The sequence below is a fragment of the Bubalus kerabau genome, chromosome 17, assembly GCF_029407905.1.
Source record: "Bubalus kerabau isolate K-KA32 ecotype Philippines breed swamp buffalo chromosome 17, PCC_UOA_SB_1v2, whole genome shotgun sequence".
Classification (NCBI taxonomy): domain Eukaryota; kingdom Metazoa; phylum Chordata; class Mammalia; order Artiodactyla; family Bovidae; genus Bubalus; species Bubalus kerabau.
This window is the reverse complement of record NC_073640.1, coordinates 10,023,584-10,037,199: the sequence shown is the minus strand read 5'-3', so window position 1 is coordinate 10,037,199 and position 13,616 is coordinate 10,023,584. Positions and strand designations below refer to the sequence as shown.

Sequence of the window (13,616 nt, the reverse complement as noted above, 5' to 3'; positions counted from 1 at the left end):
TCTGCATGTCTCCAAGGTTTCTCCTTGGATGGCCCTTTCTCTGGGGCATTAGAATCAGGAACGCTTTCCTCAGATGCTTGAAAAACCATATCCTTCCCGTGCTGTGTGGCAAAGACGCCAAATGACTTGTGTTCTCTTCTTGGGGTCATGGCTAGTCTAAATACCCCAGCTTCCCTAGCAGTTTGGTGGGTTGTGTGATGGACTTCTAGCCAGTGAAAGAAGAGGTCAACGTCAGTAACAAGCAGTAGATGGAATGTAGACCCTGTCCTTGTCATCATCTGTTCTAGTAAGGCAGGATAGTCAACAAATAGGAAATCAAAGAAAATCTCAGCTAACAACCTGTATAATGGGGGCTTCCCCACTGACTCAGTGGGTCAAGAGTCCACTTGCAGTGCAGGAGACACAGGAGACATGGGTTTGATTCCTGGGTCAGAAAGATCCCCTGGAGGAGGACGTGGCAACCCACTGCAGTATTCTTGCCTGGGAAATCCCATGGACAGAGGAGCCTGAGAGGCTACAATCCAAAGGGTTGTAAAGGGTCAGATACGACTGAGCAACTTAGCACATAAAGGGAACGCAGGGTAGTGGGTTCCATGTCTGTGGGTGTCAGAGATCAGGGGAAGCCTGTAGCTGAGGTGTCCAGAGAAACCTCAGCTAGATTACAACAAGAGAAGGAAGCGTGATGGGAGATCAGTGCCAGTCAGGGGTGAGCAAAGGCACGTTCATGGTAGGGCGAGTTAAGAAATCTGAGTTTTATTTTGATTGCAGCTGGACATCACTGGAGTAGTGTCTTGGGAAATCAGATCTGATTTAAACTTTTCAGATACTCTGTGGAAACAGTAGGGAGGGGTTGATAGAAGAAGCTACTGTGGGAAGGAATCGAGGAGAGAGGATGGGAGCTTAAACCAGAGTGAAAAGGGGAAGACATTAAAAAAAATTGGGTTCCAGATGTGTTCTGGACATAGAACCATCATGGTGGGGTGGTAAAAGGAAAAATAGGAATTAAGAGTGACTTTTATGATTTGGGGTCTGGCCACAGAGTGGACATAGAAAAAAATGCCAGCAAAATGATTTGGAGTTGGGGAATTAAGAGTTCTGTTTTAAACACATCCTGTTAGAAATTCTTAGTCAATCTCCAAGTGAAGAAGTCAGGGCTGACCTTGGTTGACTCCTGTGGGACTCAAAGTAGAAGACTGAGTTGGAAATATAAGTGAGAGAAGCGTCAGTGTTTATAGACGGTATTTGAAAGCTGCAGTGTTTTCAGAAGTGACAGGTCAGCTGTGTCAAACGCAGTTGAGTCATTGAGTAAAAGGAGTTCAGATACCTGACCAAAGACCCTACCAAGATAGTACCTTAATAATGCTGCTTAGTTGCCTATGGAAAGAGTGGAGGTTGAGGAAGTGGAGAATATGGATATGAGATGGCTCTGGAGGAGTTTTAAACTTAAAAGGGATGAAGAAATTAGACCAGCTGAAGTGCACCGTGGAAGGTCTTTTTTTTAATTGTATTTAAGGTGGGCCATAAATGAATGGATGAATGGGTCAGCTTTGATGCCTTAGGAGAAGCCCAGAGCCAATTGCTTGGTGCTGTGCACACCCTGCAAACAGAACTCCGGCCCCATGGGCTCCACACAGCGCATTGTTTGGCATTGGCTTATCAAAGACGTGGTTCATTTCTCAAAAGCCTTCATGGAAAAACAGCCGTAAATTTTCCTTTCAGGCCCGGGGCTATTTCCAGGTGTTTCCTGGATGGTCCAGGTGGGTCTGTGAAAGTACTTCCCAGGGAGGCCTGGTACTTTCCTTGCCCGGCAGGCTGGGTTCTGAGAAATCCTGTTCAGTTATCAGACACACAGTTCGCATTGTGTCTGCAAATAGGTAGCAGTCCACAGAAACAGCTTGCAGTAGAAAAACCAGGCTTGATGTCAATATTCTTCCCAACAGCCTGCCTTAATTTTTTCCCCATAATTTTTTTTTTCTCCTTCCTTAAAAAAGAAAAAAAAGGAGGAAAAGAAATTTGAGGAAGAAAAACATGCAAATGGAAAAAACCTCTCTGTTTTTCAAATTAGCCCAAAGCAAGCAACATCAAATCAGGACCCCTCTCCCGCAATCTATTATTTCGGTGAGTGTTTCACTCCCCGGCACCTGAGTAATGTTCTTTGAAGGCTGCTTCATCAATAAACCACTCTGGTGAAGTTTTGCAGGCCTAGAATAATGAATAACAATTAGAGGCATTTAAAAAGTAATATTTTTTCCTGCAATTTGGAAATTGATTTATGAATTTGGGGATCCTCCAACTTCATCAAATAAATGGTTTCTTCAATCGAGTTCTTTTGCCAGCTGAGAAAAGCCCCCTGAAGGCTGGCAAGCTTGTGGAACTTTCTTGCCAGTTTATTGATTTTGATAGAAAAGAAACTTGTGACATTTAAGAAAATTTGACTATGTCCATGAAGAAAAACCAGAGTCATTTTCACCTAGGTAATTACTACGTGGAAATCATTACTCAAGCAGTTTGGATTTCTCATCACTTGATCCGTTTTCTCAAGAGGACTTGCCTAAGGAGCTTTAGAATGTTTTATAAATATGTCTCAAAAATGTATGAAAAAGGATAGAGTCTATTCTGTCATCATTAGAAAGTGGTAGATGATTGACAAATAGGTGATATATGATAGGTAGGTAGGTATATCGATAGATAGTAGATAAATAGATGATACCACATTAAGAGAAAACATCACGCCTCTAGACCTGTGGTTCTTTTTTTCTTCTGGCTGCGCTGATTCTTTGCTGCTGGGGGTGGGCTCTCTCGCGCTGCGGTGCGGGGGCTTCTCGTTGCAGGGCTCCCTTGTTGCAGGGCACAGGCTCTGGGCATGCAGGCTTCACTAGTTGCTATGGCCTCAGCAGTTGTGGCACCGTTGTCCTGTGGCATGTGGCATCTTCCCAGACCAGGGATCAGACCGAGACCCCTGCATTGGCAGGTGGATTGTTAACCACTGGATCACCAGGGAAGTCCCTGGATCTGTGATTCTTGGCATTAGAAATAAAATTGACTTTGTCTCAAAGTTCTCCTCCTCCCTTTCCAAGCTTTTCCCACCATCAGCAGGCTACTTCCTTCCATGGTCCACCTTTCTTGAACGTTGTCACGGCTATGGCTGCCTCATGAGCCTCCTACAAAGTGAAAGACATTAAGAAGAATTAGAGATGTGTCCAGATTTGGCTTCTCATACATTTTCCTCCTCTGTCTGCTTAGACTTTCTTGATTCATTTTGACAAACTTGAATCATTTCATCACTATACAACTCCCATGATCCTTTAACTTAGAAGGATAGTTCAATCAACAAACCTTTATTGAGCTTTCACAGTGCTCCAAGAACTGACATGTGCTTTAAGGATACAGAAATAGACCTAAAAGGATTCTCAATCTAGACTCTAGAGCAACAGAGAGAAAATGAAACAACTACAGTAATATAAACATAAATGTCTGCCTCTTTTCCTTTTTACTTGATAGTCTCATGACAACAGAGAGTAGGTTCACTTATAATAAAAATACAGAACTTTTTTTTTGGTACTTTGGTCTAGAGGTTGCCTCCCTGATGTCATACCCACATCATCTTTCTGAATTGACTTGACTCTTTGAAATCAATGATGTTAAACCACAAAGTCCACCAACATCTCAAGTGTACTATGGAGCATAGCAGCTGCCAAGTAGCAAGTTGCAAGTCTGGGCTGATCCCTTGTACTTCAGTGGGTTGAGCTCTCTATAGTCTCTGTCCCTATTGGGCTCTATGCGCCAAGGAAGGCCACAGGATTGATCTTTGTGCCATGGGCAAGGTTCTCACTAAAATAATATTCAAGTGCTCTTTGAGGACTGTTTTATCACTGAGAGGCAAAATATTTTAACAACCAAAAGTCCATCCTGTTCTTTGGAATTCTCTACTTCCATGTTCCTTGCCTAGGTTATCCTTACAGAAGCAATATCTCAATTTTCAAGCTCCTGTTGAAGATTTCAGGTCTTTATTTTTACTCCCAGCCTCAATCTGCTTTATGAATCTGGATATTGGGACACATGCTCCCAACAACTCCTCTTGGATCGTCTACAAGTGTTTGAAATGAACAAAGCTGAGGAAGCCACTTGTCTGGCATCTAGAAGCTGCAGACCTGGGTCCTAGCTTTAGGCTGGGTGTTTACGACTGGGTGTATGAAATTGGGGAGTACCTGCGTTGTTGATTTAATTAGTGTAGGGCGAGGCTGCCTGTGTGTTCCTTCACCTGTTTCCTAGGTGATTTTAATACAGTGGATCTCAACCTTGTCTGTTTCAAATATCCCAGTGTGCAACCTGTGCCCCACTTTAATTAAATTGGAAACCCTGGGAGTGGAACCCAAGCACCAGTATTTTTGAAAGCTCCCAGATGATTTCACTGAGCAGTCCAAATGGAAACCAGTGCCCCAGCCCTGCTGGTTATTAGCCGTGTAATCTTAGTCAATAGCTTAACCTGACTAAGCCTCAGTCTACTAATCTGTTAATTGAGGATAATTATCATGCCTGTTTCAGAGAGTGTTATAAAGATTATGTGACATGATTTATGGAAAGAACTTCAGTGTTTAGCGCATAATAAATACTCGATAAATAAAACTATCCCCATCTTAGTCAGCTCGGGCTGTCATAACAAAATACCATGGACTGGATGGCTGAAACAACAGAATCCTATTTTCTCACAGTCCTGGAGGCTGGCAGTGCAAGATCCAGATTAGGTTCTGGAGAGGGCTCTCTTCTGGCTTACAGACGGGCTTCTTGCTGTGTCCTCACATGGCAGAGCTCCCTCTCCCTTCCTCGTCCTCTGAGGCCACAGTCCCATCAAATTAAGACCCTATCCTTAGAACCTCATTTAACTTTATCTCCTAAAGACCTCAGCTCCAGATAAGTCACACTGAGGGTTGAGGCTTCAACATATGAGCTTTGAAGGGGGATACCGTTCAGTCCATAGCAATCAAATTATCTATTTCCAAAACTTTACCGCTTGGGTGACTAAACGTCCAGATTTGCCCAGTGTGTTCCTGGTTTCAGTGCTTAAAATCCTTTATCCCAGGAAACCTCTGTTGCAGTGTACCCTATATCTAAGACAGAATCCATTGCTGGCCTGGAATTTTCTCTTGAATCTACTTTCTAACTCTGATTGATCATCAAATCTAAGCAACTCTAACTTTTAAAAATATAGGTTAGTTTTGCCTGCATATTCCTACTTTTACTCCTACCTCCATTGTTATGCCCTCGTAATCTCCCACCCAGAGGGTTGCAGGGCCCCTCCCCACTCTTCACTCTAAACCAAACCCGAGCACAAGTTAAAATCCCCTGAGGTCTTGTTAAAGCAGAGATCACTGTCTCTCTTTTCTTCCCTGAGGTCTGATTGGGTAGGTCTGGAGCACTGAGAATTTGCCCTTCTAACAGGTGATGCTGATGCTTTTGGTTCCCCAACTTTTGGGTCCTGAACTGAGAGGCTGGGTGGTTTCCCCTCTGCCCATCCACAGCCATTGGAGAGATGGAGCCCGCTGGAGATTCCAGAAGCGTGTGGGTCATGCAGCAGCAACGTGCCCATCCAGGGCCCCTTTGTGGGTTGCAGAATTCCATGTCAGCAGGAAAGCCCTGGCACCAAACAGGCCTATTATCAAGTGACCTGCTCAGCTGTGAACTCTCTTTATCCCATCCTCATTCCTGTTCCCAACAGTTACTCCTCACTTAAAATGCTGAGTCAGCTGCTCTTCACAAACGATTTAGGTTGGGACACCCCCGACTTGTGAATTGTGCCGTGTTGTCATTCAGCATGCTCAAGACCTCAAGATGACCCAGACTCCTCACCAGCTCAAGGTAGAGTCGATGTCTCTGAACAACTGGGAAATTGCTTCTCCTGAAAAATCTTCATCAGGTCTAAATATATTTACTAACATATTCAGTCAGGATAAATTGTACATTCTCTGTATCCATTCATTCATCCTTTCTTTCATTTCTTCAGTATTTGTGGTACCTGCTATGTACCAGGATCAGCCATGTAGCAGTAATGAGGTCATTCAGAGATTCTTCCAAATCCCATGATGTTTAGAGTCTAGGGAAATAAGTTCCTTGATGTCTGAAACTTCAGCAGAAACTCAACTTCCCCGATTCTGGTATTCTCTCTTAGGTAAAAAGCAAAACTTTTCCCCCTCTGCTCTTTGGCCTCAGCATAAACAATCTGATCAACCCCTAAAGTTTCTACCAGCTGCCATGTTCTTAAGATATGGATACACATACTCCCTACATGCATGTATCTTCCATGTCTTACTAAGCACCACTTCTTTGGTGAACTTTCCATCACCTTATTGTATTAGATATTATTGTTACTTAATAAATTCTCTCTAACCTTCTCAGCTTAAAATAGCACATATATCTCCAGGTTTCTCTGAAATAAGAATCTGGGTGCAGCTTAGCTGGGCCTCCGCTTCACGGTGTCTCACGTGGCTGCAGGCAAGGTGTCAGTTGAGGGTCTGTAGTCTAATCTGAAGATGCAGCTGAAAGAGGATTCATTCAAAACATCCTTGCTAGGTATTGGCAGCATTCAGTGCCTCGTGGGCCACTGGACTGAAGACCTCAGCTCTCCTCTGAGCGATGAGTGCTGGCCATGCCCTGTTCTCCATCCTGTGGCCTCTCCCACATGGTAGCTTGCTTCACCAAGAAGATGGTAGAGAGAATCAGCCAGCAAGATGGAAGTCACAACTTTTCTAATGAAATCCCAGGGATGACATCCCATCACCTCCGGTCTGTCTTCTTCGTTTGAAACCGATCGGTAAGTCCAGTCCACATTCAAGGCAGAGAAGTGTGACTATAAGGAGACGGGGCTCCCAGTGGGAAGCCTGCCTGCCGCGTCCGCAGACGGCCCTTCTCTTGCGTGCTCTTGTAGCACTGGTCCTCGACAGCAGTGGGCCCTGGGTGGTCATGCGCCACGTGCTCAGTCACGTCCGACTCTTTGCAGCCCCTTGGACTGTAGCCCACCAGGCTCCTCTGTCCATGGAATTTTCCCAGCAAGACTACTGGAGTGGGTTGCCCTTTCCTCCTCCAGGGGAATCTTCCCCAGCCAGGGATTGAACCTTCATCTCCTATGTCTCCTCCATTGCAGGCAGATTCTTTACCTGCTGAGCCATTGGGAAAGCCCTGTGCTTTATATGTCAATAGAACTAGGTGTTATACGTCAGCCAGACTCAGTCATGATGTTTGGGCAAACACCAATCCAAATGTCACTGTGTAGGTTTATTTTCTGTGAGATCAATATTTAAGTCAGTAATAATTTAATAATAATAATTAACGTAGGTGACCTTAATGCTATCAGTTGAAAACCTTAAGAAATCAAAGACTGAGGTCCCTCAAGGAAGAGAGGTTTTTGCTTTCAGATGACTTTTGTATTGAAGCTGCAACAGCAACTCTTTCCTGGGTCTCCAGAGTATCAGCCTGCCCTGTAGATTTTGTACTTGTCAGCCCCACAATCTCAAGAGCTGAACTCTTAAAGTAAATCTCAATCTCCCTCTCTCTCCCCCAAGATAGGTACATAGATAGATAGATAGATCTACACACACACACCCCATACACACAACCCTACTGATTCTGTTCCTCTGGAGTAGTATGACTAATAAAGCCTCTAACCATATTGAGTCAGTTATTTATTTATATAATATTTGTTTTCCCCACACACCTCAATGTTCCTTGAGCCTCTTGTTTCCTACCATACTTCCTGTGGCCATAGTGGACTTGACACTGAAAATGTAGTCAATGAATGTAGAATTCACATATACACATGTGTAGTCTACAAGGTGGAGAAGGCAATGGCACCCCACTCCAGTACTCTTGCCTGGAAAATCCCATGGACGGCGGAGCCTGGTGGGCTATAGTCCATGGGGTCGCGAAGAGTCAGACACGACTGAGCGACTTCACTTTCACTTTTCACGCTCATGCACTGGAGAAGGAAATGGCAACCCACTCCAGTATTCTTGCCTGGAGAATCCCAGGGATGGGAGCCTGGTGGGCAGCCGTCTGTGGGGTTGCACAGAGTCGGACATGACTGACGTGACTCAGCAGCAGCAGCAGTCTACAAGGTTCACTAAATGTTTGAAATCTTAAGTGGCATCATTTTGTACCAGTTAATTCCACCGGAAGTCACACTGTATATTTTAGCCATGTATATACAGGTGTCGTTAGAGTCTTTTCAAATTCTAGGAGACAGGGAGTGAGCTTGCCTAGCCCCAGGAAGTTGCCTGTCACCTCCGGGGAAAGGTGACACGGGTGGAAAGACGCATCTGTTATATTAGATAGTAACCCATTTCATCACTTCTTTGGAAACCCAAGGTTTGAGAGGGATTCTCCTTGTGGTAACTGGACTTCAAGCTTATTTCCAAGAGAGGAATATGAAGGTCAGCTATAGTTAACTTGGGGTGGAGCTTGGCAAGCGCTAGCTGGTTGGCATGCGGGCTCCCGCACTGTCCCGAGGAGGCGGCAGACCGCAGGCTGCCAGGTGCTGCAGCCGTCGCTCGGGACGGGCCTGGAGAACACCACCGTCCAGGAGACGGCTCTGTCTCAGCTGTCACTCCCTCAGAAGCTGCTCCCTGACAAGGGCTCTTGCAGCACGACGGGGCCAGAGACAGGAGTCCGAACACCAGACACACCTCTTAGTATCTCGCTGACCTGTCACCGTGGCAGGTGTGCGATTTGCAGTGCTCAGGCCCACTGCGGGTTTTAAGGTGTGAAGCTGCACGGCTGGGACACAGACTGACCTGTAAGGCAGGGTGATTAGTGGCTTACTTAGTGCGATAACATCAAATTGAGAGCACTTCCTAGGATCCATTCCCACTGATAAGAACGTATCAGTGCGTGTATTGATCGGAGATTTATCTGTACCATCTGTGGCTCTGGAAACGAATGGTTGGGCCTGTGTTTCCTCCAGAGTGAAATGCTAAGCGGCACTGAGAAGCCGGGTAGGAAGCCTGTGCTGATAACGTGTGTACCCCAGCCAGTACTGCAGTGTATTCTCCGGTACTCCTGGGACTGCCAGCCAAAAACGTGCAGGGACAGCTCATCCCAGACTCAGAAAAGCTGGTCTCAGCCCAGAGCTCCACACGGTTCCCACAGTGATGAGATTTCAAGGAAGATTTCAAGGCCCACACCTTCAGCACAAAAAGGGCCTAAAATGTGAACTCTTAGCCATGTGTATCTGGCCAAAAATCTGTTTATGGCCTGAGGACGTTTCTGGGGCAGTCGTGGAAGCAGGGGGCCTCTGCCCGGAGCCTTCTGTAAGGACAGCGTCAGTGCCCCAGCAAACCTTCCATGAGCTGAGTACACGGGGGCCTTAGAACAGCCGGGTGGGTGCCCCGAGGATGAGGCGAAGAGAATGGAGACTCACAAGTAATTATGATGCTTGACAAAGGTCCTGGCTGGTCAGACAGCTACAGCGGGGCTGCACGGGGCCGCGTGAGCCCAGTGTGGATGGGACATGCTTTAGATACCCTAAACCACAAACTGGGGTTGCTGATGCACGGTCTAAGTAGTGAGAGGTGGGGCAAAGTAAGTACATATCTTAACACTAAGACACTAAAAATGCATATAAGTTACTGGTAACTTACTTTAGGGTCAGGGTTTGTGCTAACGACATCATGCATGTAGCGTGTGTCCACCCTGGCACCGTGCCAATCAAGTATTAGTTCCTCTCCCCAGTTTAATAAGCAAACCAAGTCTTGAGATACTTGAGAAAAATGTTAGGATTAAACACGTACTACATGGTAAACTTGGGATTGAACTCAGATTATTTCACAATAGGCTTCAAGCTCTATCACGCCATCGAGCTATACAACGTTCTGGAGATGGGCAGCATTTTGTTCGTTGAGCTTCAACAGAAGTTCTTAGACATCATTTCTGTTAGAGCCTTACTCATTTTTTGTTTCAATATTCTAGGAATAGGAAGCTCAGTAATTCCTAGTAATTGAGCTCAGTTAATTGAGCCAAGGTAAGGCTCAATTTACTGGGGAATGGAAGAAAATATTTTAAGTTCTTCTTCATATTAATATATATATATATATATATATATATATATATATATATATATAAATAATTTACATTTTCTTCTCACTTCTTTCCATCCTGCAGTTTCCATCAGAAATCTATGATGCTTTTTAAAAAATGCAGATATGCATCCCTTTAGGAACTCAGATGTCTGTTTTGTGAAAAATCATCCTGAAGAGATTCTGAAGCATAACCCTACTTAAGAACTTCTTTACAGCAGTGGGTTGGCAAATTATGATCAGCAAGCAAAATCTGGCTTCTTTTTCATTTTTTTTTTCTTTTTGTTGTTGTTGAATCTGTTTTTGTAAATAAAGCTTTATTGGTCCATAGCCATGCCTGCTCACCGATGTCTTGTCTATGGCTTTAAAGGTACGATGGGCAGAATTGAGCAGTCCTGACAGAGACTGACTGGCCCGCAGAAACAGAAATATCTACTATTTGGTCCTTTCCAGAACAAGCTTGCTGCCCTCTTTGTTCTGAAACATGAGTACCCATTAAAAAAAAAAAATCACCTGGAGAAATAGTTAAAAATGTTCAGTGAGCTGGGAGAAGAGATTTCAATGGCTTTGGCGTAGCAGGTACGAGATGCGAAGGCAGGAAAGAGCCTGGTACATTCATGAGACCGAAAGGCGTTCTGCGTTTCTGGAGCGAAGAGAATGAGGGGAGGACGGGGGCCACGTCACACAGGATCTGGGAGGCTTTGGAAGATGTCTGGACTGTTTCCCATGTATTAGAACAGATGAAGGGCTTAAAGTAAGGAAGTAATATGAACCCAGTTATATTTTAAAAGGATTACACCAGCTGCATGAAGTAGGGAGACTAGATTGGGGAGGGGCAGGAAAGGACACAGGATGACCAGTGCAGACCTCTGTCACCCAGCTGAATAACAATGGTGACTCGGACTAGGCTGTCCCAAGCCATATATCCTGGCGAGAAGTTCAACTGCGTTTGATGGAAAGAATGGCACAGTGTGAGCTCTGGGCAGCAAGGAAATCTTCATAGAAGGCGTTGAGAGGGAGCTTAAAAGATGGCAGGAGACCCAAGAAAAGTCAAGTGGCTTCTCTCTCTCCACATTCTATTATAATTTAGGAACTGGTCTTTAAAAAAAACCATGGGGAATGGGCAATAATTCTTGGTAAAAATTCCTGAATTGGTATTTCCTTTTCTTGGCAAAATAGCCACCATCGTATCAGAGTTACACTTGTACACAGTTCAGCATTTTTTTTTTTTCCTCCAACAACCTTGAGTTTTACTTTAGGAGTCTGCCATGTTGACTGTTTCATATTAATCCATCTCCAATAACAATTACAGATGGAATGTTTACTTTGCTTGATAACATTTATAGTTCTGGTTGGCTAATATTTGTTATTCTTTTTTTCAAAGCCCTATTATTAGGAAATGCTTGCAGCGTTGAACTTTTGAGCATTTCATTTGATTCTGAAGCACGTTACGCTTCGTACTGTGGACCGCAGTGCTTACATGTGGCCAGTGTCACAGACACACAGGCAGGAAAAGAGAGTCTTTTCTGACAAAAGTCATAGGAGGACCAGTCTCCATTCAACACCAGCAAATGCATTTTGTAACTGTGGTCACTGAACCTCTTGGGGGTTAGCTCTTTGTCTTGTGACATGGGGAAACTCATGACCAAAAGGTTGAGTATGCCAGTGAGACTTGCTTTGCTGTTCTCTCTTCTTCCCCACTGTCTGGGATCAGCTACCACCTCTGATGGTTTGATCCCGTATTCTAAACAGATGGCCAGGTAGGATACATGAGGGTCTTGTGCAAAGGACGTGTCATCTGGGACATAGTCTGAGCCCCATGAGTGATCAGTTTCAAGGGAGACGAGAGAGACCATACAGGATGCTTTACTGATGTTCCATATCAATAAAACTAGCGGGGGTGGTAAAGTCTCTATTCATGGCAGAGCACCCAAGAATAATCCGTACATGGAGGAGGAAAAGTGACAGAGTGGGGACGATAGCTGAGGCTGTTCGCTGACCTGGCCGGGCTCTGGGGAGGGGGGACTCCCTGTTGAGCAGACCCCTGCATTGAAATGGGTGGAGGCCGCTCAGAACCCCTCTTGGCAGCCATGGTGAGAAAGGAAAAGAAGGTTGAGGAAGGCCACGCTGGAAGGCACTCATTCCCTGTGAGAAAATGGTGACTGGAAATAGCTCTTGTCCTGGCCAAAGGACACACCAGAAGACACTGGCGAGTGTCATAGCTATGGCCAGGAAACATCTGGCTCAGTCAGGAAGCGGATGGGATTTGGACATTGGCGCATCTGTGGTGATGGTGGGGTGGGATCCAAGAATAGAAGAAATTTCAACTTTGGGGAGAAGAGATATAATTGAAAAAGTAAGAAGAGAAAAATATCTAATAACCCATGTTCTTCTCCATGCCCCCCCCGCCCCCCTCAATTCTTAACAAAGTCTTATTTTTTAATCTTAGTTGGACAGGGTTTACATTGGGTATGTTAAGAACGCCGATTTAAAAGACTCAGGAGAACACATTTCCAGAGAGAAAGATTCAAGAAAGAAGCCAACCAAAGTCTTTTTGGAAGAGATATCTCAAACTCAGTTTTTCTGCAAAACTATTATCAGGGCCCACTTGGGAAATGGTAGATTAGATGCCTAATTAACACATGGCCCTGTGGTTATACTCGATGGCTACTCTCCAGTAGGAAAGAAAACTTCTTCCAAATATTTTAAAGATTGCTGAGTCAGATAAGACTTTAAAAAAAGGATTAAACAACTCAAAGTCAGAGAAGCAAAATGGAAATTAACGATGAGGCGATTTGGACGCTTTCAAGTGCAGAGGAAGCAGCAAGATATCAACGAGGCATCAGGGGCAATTTAATAAGTCAGGAGCCAGAAGCCCCCATCTGGGGAGGTTTGCATCTCCCACTAATTTGATTCACCCCTGACTGCACATCTCCCTATCTTACTCCTCCCCCACCCACCCCCAAACCCCCCCACCATTATTAGTGTTAGGCCTCAGGGCTAAGGAATGGAGTAGGGAAGAAATAAAGTGAAGAAAGGGTCTGAGAAATCAATAAAAGGAAGGCTTCACAGCAGCATCTTGGAAGCTTACATCTTTTGTAAGCTTCGGTTGTGAATTTTGCTCAAGCTTGGGGGCAGAATGGTCCAAAACATCAACTATTACATGGAAACAACTCCAGGCTGCTAGTGGAGACATGGGAGAGAACTTCATGGGAATGAAATTGACCCAAACGGGACTCTGCCATTGGAGGTGAAAAGGAGAGAAAGTTGAGACAGGACCCTTTTCAAATCTGAACTCAGGATCCAGTGAGGACAGGTTCTAGCACTTTCCTAGAAGCTAGCATGTCCCTGGATCAGCATCTCCCAGAGTTGGAACTGGGTGTTTTGTTTTGGAGGCAATGGACAGTGTCATAGGTGAAAGTAAAATCCAGCAGGACTGAGTACTCCTTTTTAAGTCATGAACTCCTTGGTGAGAGGGCCTCTCTGGTTTTAATCTGAATCCTGCTAACTCAATTTAGTGCTCAGTAACTACTGGTTGACCTGAGTACCCCT

The 13,616-nt window shown here is 44.9% G+C and overlaps 1 long non-coding RNA gene across 1 annotated transcript in view; it reads left to right on the top strand.

Moving 5' to 3' along the window:
* LOC129630846 (uncharacterized) overlaps positions 1–10,394 on the top strand; it is a 29,604-nt gene extending 19,210 nt beyond the window's left edge. The window contains exons 2-4 of the long non-coding RNA XR_008703781.1: positions 5,717–5,856; positions 6,568–6,808; positions 10,150–10,394. This is a non-coding gene — a long non-coding RNA (uncharacterized LOC129630846). The remainder of the gene's footprint in view (positions 1–5,716; positions 5,857–6,567; positions 6,809–10,149) is intronic.
* Positions 10,395–13,616: the final 3,222 nt, after the last annotated feature.